A 10,000-nucleotide genomic window follows, 5' to 3' on the forward strand; every position below is an offset into this window, starting at 1 on the left:
GGGACTGTGGTGAGTCCGAAGAGCAGAACTCTAAAAAGATAGAGACTGGCTCACAGCCAGAAACACAAATGTCTCCTGGAGGCCTGTTTAATTTGATATAATATTTGCCCTAAAGATGTATAGAGTACATTCAATCATCAAACAAGATGCACTAAACTGAGGCCATCTGAGACTATGACTTCTCAACACAGAAATTACATAGATCCAAAAAGGGCAAAAACAGTAACCTCTGGCTATTATGTTTAGCACCCATGCCCTGACTGTTAAGCTGGTTTTGGTGGCCAGGTGCCACAAAGAAAAAACCCCACTCCTGCCTCTATGGATGGGCAGTCGGACAGCACTTTAGGAGCACTGATAGAGTTTGTCAGAGAGATACTGAAGTCCTAGTTCTGCAGAGCACCTTTGCTTCTAGGGTGCAAGCCCCGACACCTAGCCTCCTAAGAATGCCTGTTTCCTGAAATGGACAAGCCGATTCAATGTGTGCTTCTACGGAGTCACCAGAGAGCAGAGTAGGTGAGAAGTCAAAATGGGTCCGACTCTGAGAAGTGTCAAGAAGGAAAGGATATAGATACAAGACCAAAAGGACATGTTATAGCACAGTAGTGTACCCATTTATTTCTGGGATAGTACATTATAATGGGCCCATAATGGCCATCTCAATAGTGTAACATGGCCAAATTCCTTCTGCGAATGAAGCAGCTAATTGCAGAGAATGGCCAGTAAGCCAACACCTTCAAGAAAGGAGGGCAGGGTTAGTTCAGGAATCCTAGCTGTAGGGAAAAATATCTTCAAGGTGAGAAAAAGGTATCCTGGGTCAGAAAAAACAAACTGAGCACTTGTGAAGCCATGATGGGGGGGACTGGCCATACCTCCCTGCCAGAAGAAACTAAACAACAAACAGGGAGGCCGTCGTATGCAAGGAATGCTTTGTATCCGAAGAAGTTGCAAAGGCTCAACAGTTAAAATATGAAGGGACTCGGACTTGAGAAAAAAAAAAAAGACACTTACCTGCTGGATCCCAGGCTTAGGATCCAAAGAAGCCTTGGTAGAAACCGCATTAGCTCAACAGCTGGGATCTGAAGGGAGTTCAGATCTGAGAAGTGTCTGACATTTTCCTGTCAGATCCTAGGCCCAGATCTGAAGAAGAGACAATTAATTACACATATCAGATATGAGGAGAAGTCAAGATCCATATAGGATTCTTCTTCCTCTTTCTTTCTCTCTTTTTTTTAAAACTTGACTGAAGGGACAAGCAGTGGTGAGGTCACAGGATCCAAGGCGCTCTTTGGATCTGAAGATGCTACACCTACAAGCAAATTTATTTCTGTCAGATCCTAAGCTTAGGATCTGAGAGTCTGTTAGATCCTAGGGTTAGGATCCAGGGGAAAAACGTTACTGGGTAAAATGGTCCTACATTAGTATGGAGTCACTGCAGGAGGCAGAAACAGAGAACCGTAATGTTGGCAGATCGGGGGAGTGTTTCTGATGAGACGCAAACCACAGCTACTCAGAAAACCCTGGATCTGAAAATGTCGGATCAGAGAACAGCTAAGCTCTCAGCTGGCAACTGGGGTCCATCCGGTCCAGTTTCAGGACCCAGGTGGGGAGAAAGGTATCCAAAGGAATACATAAAAAGGCATCAACTTAAGTAGATTGGTAATAACTGGTGGAGTGAATCAATGTCAATCAGATCCGAAGTTTTAGGATCCAAAAATGTAGACAGGTGCAGGGAGAGCATTATGGGGACTGTACCTATCAGATCCGGAGAGGGCTTGGGATATGAAGGAAGCCCCCAGGAACTTAGGATCCAAGGAATTAGATTAGAGTTCCCCATGTTCAACTACGTTTCTTTCCTGCTTGTATGGGGGGGGGGGGGGAGGTGACCCCAAAAGAAAAAATTAAGACCACAGCTCTCCTCTTCTTAGCGGTTACAGAAGGAGGGCTAATGATATGTAGTAAGTTCTGAAGGATATGAAGGTTGAAAAGTGAACCAGTTGAGAATAGGATCTGCACAGATTTGCCACAAACAGGGAGCACAAGCCAGCCATTGTCCATGGAAACCATTTGCATCTGAAAACAAAGGACTGTGATCATTTTCCAACTTCAGACTTCAATAGTTGCTAAAAACCCACATCTTCATGAGGAGCAGCAGATCCAGAACACCAGGCAAAAGAATGTGAATACTCTGCAAAGTGAACAATCGAAGGCATGCACCAAAAGGCATCCACACTCCACACTAACTGCACTGCCATGACAAAGAAAGGCAGCTCTACCTCCACTATTTCCCCTGCCCCATTCAAGTTCTCTAAAGGGATGTTTTTTTTTGTTTGTTTTTATATATATATATATATATATACCCGATAGTCTATCCTCAGAAACCTAGCATGCGGAAAGATTGGTTGTAGCTAAACTGTCAGAGAGTGAGTTTTACAAACCACACCCCTCAACCTGATAGATCTTTATAGTTGAGAGAGAGAGAAAGAGAAGGAAACTGACAGACCAACGGGGTTTGTACTAATTTGAGTTTCTGGTTTGTACTAATTTGAGTTTCCGGATAACAGCAAATGGCGTCTGAAAGACACAACATTCTAACTGGAGACTTAAACACAGGTAGTTACAAGGCAAAATGTTTTAGTGACTAGGACAAGAAAAACTCCACAAAACACAGTGGGATGACCTAGAAGTCCAACCAGTCACTAGTAGAAAATGTTCAACGCCCGGTGAAGCTTATCTTAGCAAAAGATGAGATCTGGAATTAATTGAATAAGAAAGCAACAAAGCCCACCAAAATCTCAGCACAACCGAGACATCAAATCTAGTTCTAATTAATTGAGAAAGGAACATTTCTAGGTAAAAGGAACAGAGGAAGGAAGGAAAGGCCAAAAACAGTATCACAAGACAAAATCTAAATTGGATAAAAATAAACTAAAGCGTCTTGCAGCTTGAGACAATGAAATCCTTCATCTGATCACAGCGGCAGTAAACGAGATCAGAGTTAGAGAGAGGGAGATGCACTGTGGGACGAGAGAAGAGCTCAAGACTAGGATCCAAAGTCTGGAAGATACTGCCGAGTCAGATCAGTGGATCGGATCTGTAACCCATCAGTGAGGAAGAATGAAAGGGACAACATGAGATAACTATGTTAAAAGACTGTATTGCTATGCACATGCTGTACCTTTGTCCACCTCTATGTGAACAGTCACGCCTTCACCTATGTACAGGTATCACTGTGTCCTCTCTACTATGTCCTGCCCTCTGTATGCACAGGCCACAGTATCCCACCACAGTCATTTATGCACTGGTCATGCTCCTTTGCTGTGTTCCTTGACAGTCTCCCCTCCAACCAGCAGATGGACATACAGCTGTCATGCCCTTGTGCTATCGTCACTGTCACAGTATCCTCCCCCATCAGCTGAGCATGTAACGGTCATGCCCTTGTGCTGTGTTACCTCACTAACATCTACCAGTTGCTCCCTATTCTTGTTGCTGACATCCAACATTATTGTTCAGCAGAGTGGAAACATTTATCATGTATCTTATCTTCCTCCACTATACCTATATCAAAGTATAATGTATTCTTCAGTGAAATCGTGCTTCCTGAGCTGCTCTTCTTAGTGCATTTTCCGAGCAATATTGTGACCATGTGTTATCTTCACTAAAATAGGCCCCTAGTATGGAAGTTATGCTAATAAGACAATTTAGCATGACTGTCTCTGCATTTCTACCATGATGCACCGTGCTATCACACCCAAGCAAGGCTAACCTGCCTGCATCAGTGTTAATGAGACATATACACACTATGATCATGCACAGAGTCTGTTAAGCTCAAAGTGCTGGGCCTCTGGGTTATGGACACTTTCACTACTGTACAGTTGCTGCCCTATGATGCATGCCATGTGGATGTTCACATGGGGCTAGCATTTCATTCCAGCTGGTTGAGTCAACATGACCTCCTCATGCAATGGGCTCAGAACGAGCTCCTGCCTGCTGTGAGAGAGAGAGAGAGACCAGGATTTTTCTTGCATCTCCTCCATAGGGACTTTGGGGACTGCCTGCAGGACCATCAAAATGACCCATTATATTAGACAGATGCCTGTCAACATCTTGCCAGAAGAGTGAGATGCCAAAGGAGTCACTCATTCTTGAAAACAGTGCAGGCACAGATATAGTGTCCTGCAGCAGTGCCACCCTGACTGCCTCATTAGTGAAAGGCACAGATTAGACAGTGCATGTATGTATGAACTATGCACTGTAAGCACTGTATATTAGTATTTTCTCTTGGTATTATGTGTTTATTTCCTCTTCTTTTCATATGCTGAATGGTGTACTAAGTTCTTACGATTGTTAAGACCAGCAGAGGGCAGAGAGAAATGGAAAGAAGGAAGCCTGCCTGAGGAAGGTTGAATGCCACTCCCAGTGGCAGGGTACACATACTATGTGCCTTACTAGAATTTGTAACTGCAGTTCTATTTGTAGCATACATAGGAACTAATGTGTTATATTTTTTCTTCTCTTTTTTTTTTTTTTTTTTTTTTTTTTTATTCTCATCTCATCTAAGCTGCATCTTCATCCACGGTGCACTGTCAGTTGGACTCCTCTATAGACATCATAGAGTGCCTCCTGGAGTGGTCAGTGGAATTATACAACCAGCCAGCCCCCCCCCAACTGCTGCCCATCAGTGGGACAGCCTGCCACAGAGGTAACTGATGTCTAGGTAGGCTACTTTCTGGACCAATCTGGTATGCTCTCTGTATCCTGCCCTATTGCCCATAAAAGTGGTCCTCTCCCTTAAATGCAATTCCCAATACCTTATCCGTAGATCAACTCTCCCCATCACCAGCTGTCCATTCTCTACATGCCTGTGCCCTTACCCTACAGTCCCCATCTTGTATGAGCGAACTACCCTTTGTCTATGTCTGTATTTAATTTTTGTCTGCACCTGCTACACTCTCAGCTTCCTTTATCGTTCCTTCTCAAACTCTTTGTTACCTTAAACATATATACATGCATGCACGCGCACACACATTTGATTTTATATATATATATATATATATATATATATATATATATATATATATATATATATATATATCAGTACTGAATTACAGACAGGTGTTGAGAAATATGTCCTTTCCCTAACATTGTGCAATCTTGGCATTTGTACAAATAATTAACATGGGAGTGTGGGAGGTGCAAGGGTGCTTGCTGTTGCCTTTGCCCTACTGCAAAAAAAAAAAAGTTTACAATTTTGCACATGATGAAGTTATTGCTATGTACAGGAGTAGTAGCGTGTCAACATTTTGATGATATTTGGTACACTCACATAGGAGTGTTTTAGAGTGTTTTCCTTTGCTTGCTATTCTATCTTTTCTATTTTCACCATCTCCCTCCTTACCTCTGTATTTATAGAATGAAGTGTGTTGGCACTTTCCTGTGCTTCTCTGGCCAGCTCACAATGCCAGAGCGATTAAGTGCTTTGCACATGAGCATGCATAGCCTCATGAACACTTACCTTTTTTGGGATATTAATCACATAAGGTACACTAAGTTACACCCACATAGGAGTGTTTTAGAGTGTTTTCCTTTGCTTGCTATTCTATCTTTTCTATTTTCACCATCTCCCTCCTTACCTCTGTATTTATAGAATGAAGTGTGTTGGCACTTTCCTGTGCTTCTCTGGCCGGCTCACAATGCCAGAGCGATTAAGTGCTTTGCACATGAGCATGCATAGCCTCATGAACACTTACCTTTTTTGGGATATTGATCACGTAAGGTACACTAAGTCAGCCCCTGTGCTACAGTAACACAGCAGCATGAACTTACTATGTAGCACTTTTCTTGGAATACAAATACTAAGCTAGTACTAATATACAGCTAAACGGTTTTGGTTCTCATTGTACTACTGAATCTGTCATATATAATTCTGTGCCACAGGGCAGTAAATGTTTCTGACTACCCTCAAGATTTTTACACTGATGAGATTTCTGACTACCCCCAAAGTTTCTTCTTTTTTCATTTAGTGTTATCAGTATTCACTCCCCAGAGTTCCTTCATCTCTGTAAACTTAGTTCATTTGTGTTGCAACATATCACAAGTCCCACTTAGGTTTCTCACCTGTTTTCAGAATTATTTACAGCCAAGGCTAAATCGCTTCTGTAATTAAATAATGCAATCTAAAATAATCTGATCCTAATAATTTCACAAGCAGTAAAATATCACCTATTGTAACACAGTACAGCAGCTATGCATGTGAAAGAAAAGCATTCTAGAATGTAATTGCCAAATGAAACTTCAGATACAGATTGCACTACAATTAAAAATAGTATTACCTTAATTAGATCTATTATACAGATTTAAAGAATACAACTTACTTGGCAGTAGTTTCTAAACATATTTTTTTCAAGTGTGGTGTTATTGGGTACATTTAATTTTCTGTGAAACACTCCTCCTATAACAAGCCATACAGAGTTTCTCAGTTAAACTCTCGTGACAAATACGGGATCCCTTCACTCACACAATCCATCCTTGTTCTGTTTACTGTTTCACATTTGATTCTTGTCATTCTGAGTGTATTCTATGCATAATTTAAACCAAATCCAAGCCATCCTACAGCAGTGGTTATCAGTATTAAATTCTATGGTGCTGTCCATTATCTGTACATTACTTGTTGCATACTTAAGAATGACTACTGTTATGTACTGCACTTGATACTAATAAAACAATGCAATTTCCTTCCATGTTTTGTTTTTCTGTGCCACCCAATATAAACATAGATAATAAAAACAATGTAAGTGGTAGATTTTTAAGTACTTTCTAGACTATTGATTGGTGAGGATCTTAAGAAGCCTATCCTTACATTCCTATGGTAGTTTTTAGCCCTTATATTTTGCAGGTGAATAACCCAGTGGCGGGCAGAACAAGGATATATTGGGACATTTACTTGCTGCCTCTATATATTAAGGCCATGGTTGTCAAACCAGGGGAGAATTTGCAATTTCCCATTCACTCTTCCAAATTATGTTTGAAAAGAGAACTACTTTGTTTTATTTTTTTTTATTTTTATTTATTTAACATTTGTTGACCAGGAAAGTCCAACTAGGTTCCACAGATCCTGTTTTCAGCGGAGTCCCGGGGAGAAATGCTCCAGAAGCATGTCTTTAGAATTTATGCAGAGTGGAAAACTGCTCCATAAAAGAGGTAATCTCTACGATAAATAAATATCACTCCAACATGTTCTATTTGCGTCACAAAAACAATTGAGATCCATTGAGTGGGTGTTTACACTACCACTGGACTTGCAGATGTCTAACAGATCCAACAGGATAGGGTCTGTTGAGGCTCTACAGATAAGGCAGAGGTTGCTACATAGTAGCCTTTATGATACACAGAAGATGGACAAGGCAATGAGACAGTCTGCACAGTTTTGGTGAATTACACCAATGATGTGCTGCGATCTCTCCTGCTGTGACAAGTGTCTGGACAAGTGCACACAAAGGGGCATTATATTCAATGGTCAGTCTGATGAGTTTCTAGAGGCAAAGGTTTTGCATACAGACAGTGATATCTACAAACAGGTTGCCAGTAATACACATACTACACCTACTATGGATCAGACACAAACACACGTACGTCAAGGCTCTTAAATGCAATCTACCCAAACCTCAAATGCCTCTCATATGCTCCCCTCAGCAACCTCTCAAACACTATACAATGGCAACAACTCTCTAGCACACATACAGCCAAATCTCACAATGTCTCAACCTCCAAGCCCTTAAGGCAAACTGCCGCACAACCCACTGTACTGGTCACTGAAGACTCTATTGTGAGACACATTGACATCCCCTCACCAAGCTGAGCAAAGGGACAGTCAAGGTCAGTTGTCTATCATGGGCAAAGATCTGCCAGATCACACATGCAGTCAAGGACAGTGAACCAAAAGCACCAGTACAACTCTGTCATGGTCCATGTGGATGTTAATGATCTGAGATGAACCTCCCTGGACTATATGAAGAGACACATGATAGAGCTTTCAGATTATGTAACCCAGGCAGGTATAAGCCTAGCACTGAGCAGCATTCTACCTTCTCCAAGGAAGATACCACAATATAAATAGAAGATGAGTGACTTTAACAATTGGCTTAGTTACTGGTGTCATTTTATGGGGGTCCAGTATTTGTCAGCTTGGAAGAACATGAGCGAAAGACCACGCTTGCATCTGTCCCCACTAGGCTTTCAGATATTGGCCAAAATGTTATCCACCCTATAGTGCCTTTTTTTAGTCGATACCAATTTGATTAATCTTCCAACATTGTAAATTCCATACAACATAAACTAAAGGTGTTACTGCTCAATGCTAGAAGGCTCAACAAGAAACTCCCACTCCATGGAAGTGTTTCTCACCCTGGAGAGAGTGTTGACATCTGTGCAGTTAGTGAGACATGGTTTAAAGCCACAAAATGCACCCCGGCAGTACAAGGCAATAGTGCCTTCCACACATTTAGATCGGCTACTACACAAGAAGAGACACAAGTTGGAGGTACATCAAGCTACATAAAAAGTAACCACACTTCAAGAGTGGCCACACAGTATGGCATGCCTGAGTTACTCCATGTCCAGCTAACCTTGGGTAAAGTCCAACAAGCAAATCCTTGCTAGCTATAAGTGCCCAACTATGACCACACCACATACTTGAATGTACTGGAGTCTCTTCACAATTCAGCCCAACACCATATTCATGGGTGATTTCAAATATCCCACCATAAATTGGGATACATGCACAATCACTAACATGCAGGCTCATGTATTCCTGGATTTTGTCATTGCAAACACCCTGGAGCAGCTAGTAAGCACACTGAGGGATGCAGATATCCTGTATCTGGTACTCACACATATGAGGGAATGTTGTATTGCCACCCCCCACCCCTGTGTAATGACCTGGTCAATTCAGATCACAAAGCGGTAACCTTTGAAATAAATATAAAGGCTGAACTCCCAGCAAACCCCAGAACCTTTAAGAACTTTTCCAAGGTTAACTACTTCCTATAAATGAAGGCATGGCTAAATTCCAAGCCCCACCAAATTTAGAGAACATGGTGGCCTATGCAGACGTGTTTATGGAAACCCTGTAGAAGCATGTAAACAACTGCATAGAAATAGCAATTCCAAACCGAAATAAACTTAGGTCAAACTCCAAAAACAAGCCCCCTTGGTGGACTCACAGTATAAATAGGATGTATAACAAAAGAATAAAATCCTATCCAAAAATAGGAAAGACAAAATCTAAAAGACAAAACATCCTCTCATCAGTTTCAACAAGAAACTCAGGGACCTAATCAAGACCATCAAATTAATTTTGAGGCAAAAATAGCCTCCCAGGCTAAGGATAACCATAAAGCACGTTTCAGTTATGTACAAAAAGTCTTAAAGGGAATACCCAACAGTGTGCTGAACTAACAGTAAACGGAACTTCCTATACCGAAACGGGGGATACAGCAAATTTGCTGGCTGATAAATTTAGCTCCAATTTCACACCCGCATCACCCACAGTTTCCCCCAGGAAATACCCCCTCATCATTTCTCCCCAACTATCGCTAAAGAATATGTCTTCACTGAACTCACCAGATAATATATATAATATCCCAGGATGCCTCTTAAATAGCTTGAAATATAATCTGTCAGGCCCAGTAGAATCTCCATTCAACTACAACTTCCAGGTAGGTGTTACTCCCTTAGGGAATGCAGGACTGCAACCGTCATCCATCTACACAAACGCAGACCATCAACAGACCCTGGGAACTACAGCCTGACTAGTCTGATATGCAAGGCCATGGAAAGAATTACTGTGGACTTGATAAACAAAGACATAGGAAATATTCAAACACTGGACCCTTCCTAGTTCGGTTTCGTCAAGGACGGATCATGCTTACTAAACTTGGTGGACTTCAAGAAGCTCACTAGAACCATCGACTACGGCAAAATGGTACACACTGCCTACCTTGAC

General features: G+C 41.6%; 1 protein-coding gene across 1 annotated transcript in view; it reads right to left on the minus strand.

Moving 5' to 3' along the window:
- The window catches only part of LOC122816492 (dynein axonemal assembly factor 8-like), a 3,534,829-nt gene that overhangs the window by 3,028,876 nt on the left and 495,953 nt on the right, over positions 1-10,000 (minus strand). The gene's annotated exons all lie outside the window — the stretch shown is intronic.

Source organism: Protopterus annectens, chromosome 12.part0, assembly GCF_019279795.1.
Source record: "Protopterus annectens isolate FY-2018-M chromosome 12.part0, PAN1.0, whole genome shotgun sequence".
Taxonomy (NCBI): Eukaryota; Metazoa; Chordata; order Ceratodontiformes; family Protopteridae; genus Protopterus; species Protopterus annectens.